The 14,311-nt window shown below is 40.6% G+C and overlaps 1 non-coding gene across 1 annotated transcript; it reads left to right on the top strand.

The window, feature by feature from the left end:
- The first annotated feature begins 7,163 nt into the window (after positions 1 to 7,163).
- Positions 7,164 to 7,270, top strand: LOC120278382. The gene has a single exon (XR_005541713.1). It is a non-coding gene; the product is annotated as a small nucleolar RNA R71 (small nucleolar RNA).
- Positions 7,271 to 14,311: the final 7,041 nt, after the last annotated feature.

Below are 14,311 nucleotides of genomic sequence, written 5' to 3'. Positions count from 1 at the left end.
GAGCAGACATGAGCTACTATACCTGTAGTCCATGGTGCAGAGAGAACCAATTCATCTGGGGTATATTCTGGCTGAGTACATGCATTACCAGAGCTAGTAAGCCAGAACAGGAGTCATTTTCTCAGGCCCATATATCACGAGACTCGTAATGGATATGGGTCTCCTGGACGCGATTCGAGGGGTAGAGAAAGAGAGTATACCTGATCCCCTGGGCATAGAAATGATGAGGTTGACGCGGATGGTTCGCAGGGTTCAGCCAGGAGTGTATGCTTTAATTACACCGGCCCAGAGATAGCCGAGGGTATGGGTGACGATACCGATGGTTCTCAGCCTACCCCCGAGCCTTAGCCTGCACTAGTGGAGATCGAGGCACCTCCTGCGACACAGGAGCCACCTTCGGTGCGTGTGTTTTCACCATCTCGAGTCCATGATCGATTTGAGAGGCTCGAGAGTGTGGTAGGGGTGCTACGGACTAAGATCACCGAGGTTTGGGCGACACAGGTTACGCAACATATAGAGTTCATGGCACATTTTGACATTATACAGCAGCTACTAGAGCGAGACATGTGATCACTATTTGTGATGCGACCATGGACCCCTCCAGCTCCTCAAGCGGTATCATCACCGGCTCATGCACCGATCGATCCACCTAGTCCACCACCACCACCACCAGCAGTAGAGCCGGCATAGGATGACACCGACGCTTGATGCGTATTTGCTTTACTTTGTGTTTATATTTTTCATCTTTCTTTCTTCATTTTATTTTGGACTTGTATACTCAGAAAGGATCTTCCTCTTGAGTTTATCTTTTATTTTTGTCTCGTGCTGTATTTCATTGCCTTATCTTTTATATACTTTCGCTGTTTTTGTTTTTATTGAACTTCACTGAACCTCCTTGTATATGCGTGCAAATGGTCTTGTCAGTATGGCAATTGAGAACTAGTCATGGACACGGCTAATATGGGCCTTGTGTGCTTCACAACCCATTGGAACTTTACTCCCAAGGATTTAACTCCATCAAATGTAATATTAGGAGCTAGAGGAGTATTGTTTCAATTTCCCACTCCATATATTTACTTGATTGCTATACTTTCTATTGTGCTTTCATTTGTACATTGAGGGAAATGTACATCATAAGTGTGGGGGGACTTCACTTTGCACATGTCTTTTACACAAGTTTTGATTGACATACATGGTCACATAGCCAATGGCGGTTCATCTTAGTTGCAATGTTTGTATTCTTGAGTGAGTTTCATGTGTATTTGTGTTCTTTTGTGCATGTAGGGTTGTGAAACCAAGCATTGAGAAAAGAAGCCAAAAGTAGATCGTGAACGCACTATTTGGTGGAATGTTGGAAGCAACAACCTCCATGTATTCAAGCCATTACAATGAGTTGGAGGGGTACGAAGGCAGTCACATTTGCGTATCCCAACTTGTGTAATGACAGCAAGATCTTCACCAATGAACCCGTTTATTGAAGAAGTGACATGATCTACTGCATAAATGTGTACTCGTTTATGTTACCCCGATGAAAAGTGTGGTTTCGGGAGTATTTTTGGCCAGTACTATAGCAGGGTACTGTAGCAAATCACTATAGTAATTACTTTAGCAGGTTACTGTTCACAGCCGATCGAAAATCAGATTTCCAGAGAATCCACACGCTTGTGTGGAAATTCCACAGGGGCGTGTGGAACATCCAGAGGCCCGTGTGGATGCCCAATTCCAGCAATTTAAAAGCCATGATTCAGCCCCGATTCCAGCATATTCTTTTCCATCTTTTCTCCAACTTTTGAGAGGCTTGTGGCTAGGGTTTAGAGGGGTTTTGGCAAGGCTTTTGGAGACATTCTACGGCTTCAACACCGTGCTCCACTTGGAACAAGGGTATTTGGGGAGCTTTCATCGGCATTGATCCGGCGAGTTGTGCCCTGGGCCGGACAAGTTGACCTTTGGAGAAGATGAGGCTACTCCACAAGACCATCGACATGAATACCGAGGGGTTTTTTTAATGGATTACCTTTTTTCATATTCGATTTCATTGTTGACTGTAACTAGTTCCATGGAGAGCTAAACCCCTAGTGGGTACTTGGATTTGTGAACCTCAGGATGTATTTGTTTCATTAATCTTCTATTATATTTTCCTTAATTGATGACTTTAATTGAGTTTAAAACTTGAATGCTTGTTGCATGATTTCTCCATTAGAGTGACACTAGGGTTGAGAATCTACATTGGTAACCTTTGTGATTAAGTGACACCATGAGGGTTAGACATTGCAAGATTGGAGAGGGTCAAGAGGGTGAGTCAAGAGGTAGCAGAGGGTCCCCTTTCCCCTCTGATGTGTTTTATCCTATCTCCACCTTCCAAGAGTTCTTTGTGGTCATAGTAGAGTGAATGGGCTAAGGGAAGACCTCCGCTGGGGCTTAGTTGCATAGGCAACGGAGTGAAGAGTTGAAGTGACTTTAGCACCTAGGGCTTAATTGCGACTAGGGGTCTTTTGCTAGGACCAAAGGGTTAGATCTATACATTGGAATAGGGTTTATCACTTGGAATCCCTAGAATGTCTTGCAACTCTACACATTGTGAGGTATTGAGATTGATTGATTTCTCCACCGGGATATAGTGTAGAGTTAGTTACGATTAACCTTAGGTTTGGGACTATGTGTTTAAGGATTTCCATGACTCATTAAGCGTCAATTAGGAGATATAATAGTTGATTTTGCAGTTGAACCAATTGTCCTAGGTGGAACAATATCTAAGTACCCCACTTCAATCGATTGCCTTACCTCTCATCTATTTGTGCTTATCTCTTTCTTGTTTCTTTTATTCTTGCTTTCATTACATTTTATCAACAAAATCATTATTCCGTCTTCGCTTAGTTAGATAGAAATCTTGATAGTTTTATTCCATATTTCCTGTGGATACGATACTCACTCACATGGGATTTATTACTTCGACAAACCCGTGTACTTGCGGGTCACACGCAAGGGGCGTTGTCAGTCTGCAGCCTCAACAGGTATAGTTCCCATTGTATATCCTTACTTAGGCTCGATGGGAAATAATTCAGCAAGCTTTTGGGCTCAAGCCTTGGATCCAGGGTAGATAAGCGCTTGAACTCAGAAAGATAAGTTGCTATAGCAGAGTGCTGCTTGAGCTTGAATAGTTGAGCTTCATGATTTACAAATGAGGATGGTCAGAACTGGAGCTCAGCTTGCTTCACAAAGTCCTTCCACGATGATAGATGCTGAGTTGAATACAACCAATGATACTGGTGTAAAACCTCTCCAGCCATATACAACATTGAGATATTAATCTTCTGCTCCGGTGAGGCCTGGTGAAAGATGAAGAAATGCTCGATTTGGGAGATCCATGACGACACTCTTTCACTTGAAAATAAGGGTACCTACAGTTTTGGCAGCCTAGCCAAGGTTGAAATGGATGGCTGTGTGGTTTGGGTCATACCAAAGTATGACTGCATTAGTTGATTATTCATAATCGGGTATGGGAGAGTGAAGTTAGTAGAGGTGGAGAGGGGTTTGATCTCTCTAGTCGTGACAGCTTTACCATCATATCGATCATGATGGACTACTGAGCGACCAACGAGCAGAGGCTTTCCACCTTGTTCATCATGGAATTATGGTGATTGTTAAACAACACCAATTGCTCCTTCATTTCCCGAGATCGTGTTTGAACACCGTCAGTCATAAATAGGAGATCTCAATGAAAGCACCACTCGTGGCGATTCCAACAAGGTTTTCTTAGGTTTTTACTGAAGAGAGTAAGACTGTGGATAGGTTGGGAAGAATAAAGAGGGAGGGAGGGAGGAAGGGAGAGAGAGAGAGAGAGAGAGAGAGAGAGAGAAGAAGAAGAAGAAGAAGAAGAAGAAGAAGAAGAAGAAGATATGAGAGAAATCCAACTATTAGTGACCCATTTCCATTTATGATTGGTGGCTATTAAAGCCTTATAGCTTAACAAACTTGCAACCGAATTATCCCATTAGTGATACATCACCCCACTATCCCAGATTCTCCCCTTTAATCCTAATACTAATCATTAGTGCTAACACCTATACATTTGGTTAAATAATATAGTCCTTAAACCTGTTGATATGTGTTGCCATTCTACTAGTACATGTGAAGTGCCTCGGGGGAAGTGCCTCGGGGGATGAACTTCACCCTTTTCTTTAGTACAAGCTACTTGGAATTTTTCTCCCTTCATTATGTTAATACTTTTGACATGGCTAACTGATAAACGCCTGAATGTATGTGTTTTATATGTATTTGTTGTGCATCATTTGTGTAATTTCTTGATGAATCGATGCCTTTTTATGGGTTAATTGGTTTCATTTGTGTTATAGGCATAAAAGAAGCCTACGTAAGCTTGACAACATGATTCAAGAAGAAATCAACACTAAAAGAAGCGTTTTAGAGCCCTGGCACTGTAACAACCATGTAGCTACTTGTAGTACAAAGACTTGAAGAAAAATGCCAAGTCTAGAATTCCTCACGGGCAACCTTATGGCCGTGAAGATGACCACAAGCTAGCTGTAGCAGTTTTACTATAGCAGTCACTGTAGCAGTGTGATTGAGGACGTCATGACCCATTTGTTGACTGTAAGCCAGACTGCAAGCCACCCTAAGATGATTTTTTAATGGAATTTTACGGTATCTTTTGAAGAGGGGAGAATGCCTTGTTTTGGAGCTCATAACCACCATTCTTGATCTGAGGTAGAAGAAGGCAAGAGAGGGTATCTCTGAGGTGGTAATTGACGAGAAGAGTGTAGTTTGGCATGATCTACTTCTAGGGCACATTTTGAGAAGGTTGAAGATAACAAGGGAAGGCACTTGTTGAGTGGCGTCCGTGGAAGCCTTTCTACGGGGGGATCCCAAAGCGCCATTCTGACTCTTACCTTTGAGGGAGTTTGATGTTGTTTGAATTAGTTGTTTTCATAGATTTCGTCTTGTATGTTGCTAGTATGAACAACTAAACCCCAAGGTCACCTGATGTAGGTGAACCTTGGGGGTGAACTTGTGTAGATTGGATGCTATGACTTGTTTTCTTGTATTTGGTGTGTTTGTGATCCATGCTTGGTGTACTTTAAGGTATTGGTATTCATGAGAACTTTGTGTATTGATTTCTAGGTTATACTAGGTTGCATGACCATAGCCCTTGTATTAAAGATGCCTAGCTTGGAAGGGATACATGTATGAATATGCCGTGATCATTGAGTATTTTATACACCTCCAACATTAGGGTTGTACCTAGTTTGTGTTTTGATCCTAATTTGAGAAGCCCCTTATCCTCATTGCAATCATAGGAGAATTTGGTCGGAAGAAATTTTGTATCAATTCTCATACTGGATTAGGGGGCAGTTGCCGTGACCATCGGGTTGACCTATCTTAGGATTTTCTTGGTCCAAATTACCATTTCCATGATAGTTGTAGCATCCTTCACACTTTAGTAGCCCTAAGGGGTATCTTCATCAGTGACCACTTTCCCTTCTTGACTCTTACCCATGATTTGCCTTCACTGTAAACATCTAAGTAGAGTTTTTCTTATTGCTTTGTAGTTTCAACACATCACTAAAATTTGTAGGTTAAACAACACGCGAAGAGGAAGTAAGAGTAGCTTCTTGGGCCCTGGGAATACGACCTCCTAGTGCTCACACGAGGGGTATTACTTGACGACCTATGCACTTGCGGGATCAAACAAAAGCTTGGCTTTCTCACTGAATGATCTACTAAATGTATGAGTTTGTCTACTTTCACAAGCACATCTTCAACTACTCCTCTGGGCTTTCTCACTGAATGATCTGCTAACTGTAGGGTCATCCTTTTGGGCCTCAGATCTTCTAATCCTAGCTTCAGGAACAAATTATAGGGCATTACATTTATAGTAGCCCCTGAGTCTGCTAAAGCATTCTCTTGAATTCCTTCCCCAATCACTCAAGGAATGATAAAACTGTTGGGATCAGTTAGTTTTTTTGGCAATTTCTTCTGAATCACTGCTGAGCAATTTCTAGAAAGAGTCACTATTTCCAAGTCTTCTAATTTCCTCTTGTTGGTGAGGAGATCTTTCATGAACTTCGCATACTTGGGCATTTGTGAAAGGGCTTTGACAAGAGGAATGTTTATGTGAAGTTGTTTGAAGATGTTGAGAAATTTCTTGAACTGAGCATTTTCTTGTCTTGCTTAAGCCTTGATGGGTATGGCACTGAAGTCTTGTATTCAGGGACCCTTGAAGTTAGAGATTGGGGACAAGTTTTATCTTGTTTTATCCCACTCTTTTTACTCACATTCTCAATCGGGCTAGGGTATCCCTGAACGGTTACCCTTTCGTTTGTGGCACTTGGCCCTTGTTAGCCCTTGCCTCCAATTGCTTCCCACTCCTTAAAGTAACGGCTTTCAAGTATTCCCTTGGGTTATTTTCAGTATTGCTTGGTAAACTACCCGAGGGTCAATCAAAGTTTACCTTAGCAAGTTATCCGACTTGGGTTTCAAGAGATTGAATGGAAGCTTGGACATTTCTCAACACTATGACAAACTCATCAAGCTGAGTGTTTTCACCTAGAAACTTTACTTTTGTGTTGATCATGAACTTGGTTAGAACGTATTCAATGGTGTACTTTCTCTTTTGTTACGGAGGTGCTAGATACTGATTTCCTTGAGGTGGTGGTGGCCTATGTTGTGGTGGCCTTTGATTCCAAGAAAAATTTGGGTAGTTCTTCCACCCCGGATTGTAGGTATTACCATAGGGATTTCCCGACCCTCTTGGTCCTCCACTAACATAGTCTACTATCTCTACTGCTATCAAAGAAGTAACAAGAATGGGGCATTGTGTCATTGCATGTCCGACACCACATATTTTATAGGCCAAAACCGCTCCAGAATTTGAGCTTGAACCCAACATGAATTGATCAAATCTCTTTGTCAATGCTTCAACCTTTACGACAAGTGTGATGTTATCATTCACTTCATAAATACCCACTACCCTTGGTGCTTTCTGTCATGTGCTCTAATAACATTCGTTATTCGCCATATCTTCATTGAGCTTCTTGGCATCTTCAGTGTATTTATTGCTCAAGGTATCCCTTATCGCAGCATCAAGGAGCTGACGAGTTTGATAGTTCAAACCATTACACAACATCTATACCGTTATCCAAGAAGAGAAAACATGATGAGGGCATTTACTCAAAAGGCCTTTGAACCTTTCATGTGCTTCAAAAAGTATTCTAGAATCATCCTGCCTAAACACAGAAATCTCTTGTCTCAGCTTGGATGTCTTGCTTGGTAGGAAGTATCTAGCAAGGAACTTCTCCGCCATTTCCTTCCATGTGGTAATCAATCAGGGAGCCAAGGAAGTAAGCCATCTGTAAGCTGCCCCTCTTAGACTGAATGAGAATAATCTAAGTCTGATTGCATCATCAGAAACTGAATTGATCTTAAAGGTCGAGCAAATCTGAAGGAAATGGGATAGAAGAGCATGTATGTCTTCATTGGACAGACCATCAAATTGCACTGAATTCTGTACCGTCCCAATTGTTCTTGCTTTAATCACAAAATTATTTCCTAGCATTGTTGGTGCTTGTACACTAAACTCTTCACCAGTGAATTGTAGCCTTTCATAATCAGATAAAGTTTTTCTAGGCTTGACCATAACTGAAGGTTCACTAGATTCAACCTGAATTTCTTGTTGTCTTGAACTCTCAGCCCCTTCTCTTAACCTTTGATGCAATGTCCTCTCAATCTCTTTGTCGGGCTCTACTAAGTTCGCTTGACTTGCATGTGTTATAAGATGGATACCTTGTACAATATTTAAGGCCAACACTTAAACATTGAAAATAGAGTAAGAAAAGCAAATAAAAATAAGATAATCAAGATATATATACATAAACAATAAATAAAAACAAGATAAACAAATAAATGAAACAATGGTCAAATCAACAAGCTCTATGTTTTTCAAGTATTCCTCGTGGGTCTCCCACAACAGTGCCAAAAACTTGGCTATTCAATCTCGCAAGTGCAGGAGTTGTCAAGTAATACTCCTTATGCGAGCACGAGGGGGTTGTATTCCCAGGGCCCAAGAAGCTATTCTTACTTCCTCTTTGCATGTTGTTTAAACTACAAATTTGAGTGATGTGTTAAAACTACAAAGTAATAAGGAAAACTCTACTTAGATGTCTACAGTGAAGGCAAATCACATGTAAGAATCAAGAAGGGGAAGCAGTCACAGATGAGGATCCCCTTAGGGCTACTAAAGTGCAAAGGATGCTATAACTATCATGAAAATGGTACTTTGGACCGAGAAAATCCTAAAATAGGTCACCTCATGGTCATAGCAATTGCTTAATCCAGTATGAGAATTGATAAGGAATTTCTTTTGACCAAATTCTCCTACGATTGCAATGAGGATAAGGGACTTCTCAAATTAGGGTCAAAACACAAACTAGGTACAACCCTAATGTTGGAGGTGTACAAAATACCCGATGATCACGACATATTCGTACATATATCCCTTCCAAGCTAGGCGTGTCTAATACAAAAGCAATAAGGTTGCTACAGTAAAACTGCTATAGTCGGCTTGTGATCATCTTCACGGCCATAAGTTGCCCATGAGGAATTCCAGATTTAGCATTTTTGTTCAAGTCTTCATGCTACAAGCTACTACAGTGTTGCTACAGTGCTACGGCTCTAAAAAACTATTTTTGGTGTTGATTTCTTTTTGAATTGCGTTGTTGAGCTTACCTAGGCTTCTTTTATGCCTATAACACGAAAGAAACAAATTAAACCATAAAAGGGCATTGATTCATCAAGAAAATACACAAATGATGCACAACAAATATATATAAAACATATACATTTAGGCATTTATTACCAACCAGTACAGAAACCATTAGACAAAATTATCAAAAGAAATAAAAGACATAGCTAGACCATGAGCTACAAAATTAGCTCCTCTACTAGCGTAGACCAGCATGAAGCTATTATCCGAGGGCAAGTTAACACAATCTTGATTGGTTAATATAAACTCAGAGATATCATTTGTATTTTGGTGAACAAAATTGACCACTATCTGGGCATCCATTTAGATAGTTACATTAGACATTGGTAAAGAAAGGATCTAATAAATTGCTTAACATAAATCCGCAACTTCTGACTCCTTAGTAGTAAATAATTCATAAAACTAGCAGGAAGCACATGTTATGTGTCATTCAATCACAGAGGTGACAAGAGAAATGCGTATGGAAAGAGAGTTGGAGAAGAAGTTGATGGGAAGAAGAAGAAAAAGAAGAAGAAGAAGAAGAAGAAGAAGAAGAAGAAGAAGAAGAGTGGAATTAGAATGAAAATATTCTCTACTATCTTTCATTTCATTGTAATCATATATAGTGACAACCAATAAGTGTCCCTCATTACAATAACAACTTTTGTGAGGCATTATAACAAACATGTGATATACCAGTATATGTATCACTCATCTCTATGATTGTTAATAACGACCTTGATTTCTGATCACATTACATTCACTACTAATCAATCATTGAACTAACATAATTCATCTTGCATCATTAACCTATAACAAAATTAGCAAATTGTTTGGGTCTAATCATCCCTTTACCCATCTGACCATTTCTCCTAGGGGTTTTTTTTGTAGCGGTGCCCATACTTGTGCCTGCAATCATACTTCCTCCATTTAAATTCACCTTGTCCCCAAGACTTGTTGCACTTGTTGACCATTGAGCAAGACTGTACGTTCTCCTAAGAAAGAAATAAGCCACAAGATAGGGTGATGGTCCTCAAAAAATAAAGGTAACGAGACCCATTGGGGCATCGGTTCTCTCCAACATTTTTGAAGCTTTGAGACATGAAACATGCTATGATTTTTTTGGGGTTGCCAGAAGGTTAAGGTGATGTGCTATAGGTCCTATTCTTTCAATAATTTGATATGGGTCAGAGAACCTATACTCTAACTTATGGAAAGGTCTATGAGTCAAGGTGGATTATCGATATTGTTGCAACCAGAATGAAGACCTAATCACTGGTTTCAAAGACAACATCGGTGTGCCCCAAATTAGCTTGAGCACGCATCCTTGTTTGCACTCAGAGCAAATTTTCCTTGACAGTATTGAGAACAAAGCATCATATAGCAAAAAAGTTATCAATGGGCTAGATCATGAAGTTCAAGCAAGATAATTAATTAATGACCAGACACCGCTTGCAATAATGTCATTTGTGTTACTAATTGCTAGGTTGTATTGTAGTGCCAATGGACCAAGGAGAGATACTAAACCCACTGTTAAACGTCTAAAAGTACATATTTTGCATGTATTTGTTTTGTATTATTCTTTACATTTATTTGTTGAATCGATGCCCTTTTGGTCTAAATTCTGTTATTTTTATATTTCAGGCCTAATAGAAGCTCTGGGTGTCTTGACGACGTGATTGGGGATGATTTCAGCATCAAAACAGTGTTTCCGAGCCCATGATTACCGTAGCATAGTACTGTAGCTGTTTTATTGTAGCGGTTACAGTAGCTCATCACGGGCTTCTCGGCAAAAAACTGGAAATCCCGAGGGGTCGGCATATGGCCGGTATACTGACCTATTTACCCATCGGGATCTGGGTGTTTAAAGGCTTTGAAGGGGCTACTTTTGGGAAAGGGGGGATCACCTTCTTAGAGGGAGGAGGCTAGGGTTTGAAAACCACTTCCACACCACCTTGAACCAGGGCTTTTGGAGGGCAAAAAGAGAGGAGATCTGAGCATTCCTCGGCGGGGAGAGCAACATTTAGGAGGATCCACTTGAAGGACTTCATTGCTTGGAGGTTGAAGACAATGGGAAGCCACCCTTCGAGTGGCATCCTCGGAAGGCCTTCTCCGGGGATTCAAGCGTCATTCGGTCTTCACCTTTTGAGGGAGTGTTCCTCATGTTTCTTTTAGTTGTTTGTATGGATTGTTTGGTTGCTTTGTTGAACATGAACAACTAAACCGCAAGGTCACCGGATGTAGGTGAGCCTTGGGGGGTGAACTTGTGATGTTTTGGATTATTTGAGTAATTTATGCATGATTGGCTTGTTGTGATTCTTGTTTGGTGTTCTTGATTGTTTTGGTACATTTGATTGAGTGATGTACCAAATTCTTGGTAGCACTTTGTAGCATGACCATTGCTTTAGTGCTAGACTCCACCAAACTTGGAAGGGATTATTGTGTAAATACGCCGTGACCATTGGGTATTTGTACCCCTCCATTCCTAGGGTTGAAAACTACTAGTGTTTCTACCCTAACTTGTGAAAGCTATCATTCTCCTTGCAACTGTGTGAGAAGTTGGGTAGAAGAAATTCCTTATTTAACACTTGCATCGGGTTAGGGGTCAATTGCCGCGACCATCGGGTTGACCTAAGTTTCGGCTTTCTCGGTCCAACTAGCCACATGCTTAACTTTTCAAATATCCTACTCACTTTAGTAACCCATTGGGGATCCATATCCGTGACCGTTTTCCAACCTTGAGCATTTCCTGTGTTTTGATTTTGTCATACTTCTTAAGATTTTCTCTTGCTTTTCATTTTGTTTTCTTCTCCTTTCTTTTCTCTTGAATTGGAATCGGTGAGCTAAACAACAAGTAAGAAGTGAGTAAAGTAGCTCCTCGGCCCCTTGGGAATATTACCCACTCATGCGTGCACGAGTGGTTTATTACTTGATGACCCCGTGCGCTTGCGGGTGTTCACACTCTGTTTCAATTACCCACTGATAGGGATGATCAGCCGTTAAACAATAGAGGTAATCCTCTAGGTAATGATTGAAAGCTTCGGATTGGGCATCCATTTGGGGATGATACGCACTACTCATGGCCAATGTAATGCCCTAAAGTCAAAATAATTCTCCCTAGATAGTGCTTACAAAAAGGGAATCATGATCGGGATAATACTCGTCGGAATTTTATGAAGCCTAACGACATCATAAATGAAAATCTCAAGAACTTTGGTCACCGTGAAATGAACTCCCAGCTTTGAGAAGTGTGCTTTCTTAGACAGGCAGTCGATGATGACTATAATTGTTGCTTTCCCAGTAAATGGTGGAAGGTGAGTAATGAAGTCCATAGCCACAGATTCCCAGAGTTGGCCAGGGATATGCAAGGATTATAATAGGCCTTGTGGCACTCGATTGAAAGGCTTCTTAGCTTGATAAACTGAACATTTATGGATGAACTTCCGAACTATCTCGCTGAACATAGGATAGAAGAATAGAATTATGATTCGTGCTAACGTCTAGTGAGCTCTGCCATGCCTCCTTATTGGGGAATTATGATATTCTGCTAGAATCAATGGGTGTAGTACAGAATCTTGGGTACCCAAGCCCGACCATAGTAAAACAAGGTCCATTTTTAATGGAATGGTAAGGGTGCTCAGTAGGGCTCATCTTCATTGATGTAATTAGTTCAAAGGTTGCCTCATGAGAACTCTCTATTCATGTTATAGTGCATCCCAAATAACTTTAATTAGCTTTGAAGCTGCACAGAGCACTTGAAATGAAAGCACTTGAAATGAAGCTCTTAACAATCATGATAGCTCATTCGTTGGTCCATTCTACGCAATAGGTTTGAGTATGATGTCAAAGTCGTATCCAAGAAGCTTGGACAACCACCTCTGTTGATCTATTGCTTGAATAGTTTGGTAAAGCATGGCTTGAAGACTCTGGTGATCAATGCGGATGATGATTCATCGCCCAAGCAAGTAGTGATGTCACTCTGTACAGCCTTGGTGATGGCATACATGTTTTATGCATATGTGGAAGCTGATTCCAGGCTAAATCTCAATTATTTACTGAAGTATACTAGAGGTTAGCCACTCTTTGTCAATATTTCTCTAATACCCATTCCCAATGGATTAGTCTTCATTTTGAAGTGTTTGTTGAAGTTGGGCATTTAAAGCACTAGTGTGCGAGTGAGGGAACTTTGAGTTGTTGGAAAGCGATAGTTGCTTGATTGAATCCTGCAAATACACGGGTCATCAAGTTGTGCAAGCACGAGAGGATCATATTTCCTAGGGTCCCAAGAGATGCTATTACTTTCCCCTAGATGGCATTGTCTATTCTAACAAAGGTAGATTTAAAAACAAAATAAGAAAACTAACAAGAGAGATAACTATAGACAATTTGGACTAAGGCACATCATGTAAGAACATTAAGGAAGCAAATAACAATGAAAGTACGAGTCCCCGGGTGAGGATCCCCTCAAGTCTTGATAAGTGCTTGTGTATAAGTAATATGAAGTATTCTTTTCTTACATTAAGCATTACTTTTCTCAGATTTTATCACTTATTCGCGTGTATATGTGTTCTTTTGTGTATGTAGGGTTATGGAGACAATTGTGGGAAAAAAAGTAGATCAGGGACGCATTTGTTGATGAAGTTCTTGGATGGAACAAACGTGAAGACACAAGTTGTGCCCAAATACATGTGGGTGTGTGCCAACCTCCATTGTGCTCAAGCGAATAAGGAAAGTGGAGAGGCACAAAGGCAGTCACACTCACGTGTTCTGACTTGTGCAATAATAGCAAGATCTTTATCAATGTGATTTCATTGAAGACACAACGCGATCTACTGCATGGATGTGTGCCCATTCATGTGGCCTGAATGATAAGAGTTGATATACAGTAAATTTGCTCCAGTGTTTTGCTACAGTACTTTGCTCAGTACTTTTCACAAAATGCGGTCCAAACACTCTTCTCTTGAGGCCACATATCCAGGCACACGTCCATGTGGTAGGCTATAAAACTTCTCTTCATCGACGTATCTTTGAGAGGTCTTGTAATCTTCACAAAGAGAAGGAACATGAAGATGTGGCTGCCTTTGTGCCCTTCCAACTAGTGAATTGACTTGAATCTTCTTGGAAGTTGGCACACATCTCCAAAATTATGAACTCCTCTCATGTCTTGGTCCTTGAATTGAACAAGAACTCCCAACATTGTGTCTTTATAGCCTATCTTTGCTTCCTTTTTACTCTTCAAGGCATTCACAACCTATATGCATAAAAGAACACCAAATACACAATATGAGACATAAAACATGGTAAAAAATGATGCTCAATGCATGCAAAACATATATAAAAATATGTCTACTCAAGCACTTATCAAGCGGAACATTCCCTTTCCCTTTCGGTGTGATTTATCCTCCCTCCACATTCCAAGTAACAGAGTGAAGTGTTGAAGTAATCCTTAGTGGTGGGCTTAATTATGACTAGGGGTCTTTCGCCTGGACCAAATGGTTAGATCTATATTAGGGAATAGGGTTTATCACTTGGAGTCCCTAGAGCTTTAAGCAACCT

This window comes from Dioscorea cayenensis, chromosome 15 (genome assembly GCF_009730915.1).
Source record: "Dioscorea cayenensis subsp. rotundata cultivar TDr96_F1 chromosome 15, TDr96_F1_v2_PseudoChromosome.rev07_lg8_w22 25.fasta, whole genome shotgun sequence".
Taxonomy (NCBI): Eukaryota; Viridiplantae; Streptophyta; class Magnoliopsida; order Dioscoreales; family Dioscoreaceae; genus Dioscorea; species Dioscorea cayenensis.
The sequence above is the reverse complement of the archived record's forward strand: the minus strand, read 5'-3'. Positions and strand labels throughout refer to the sequence as shown.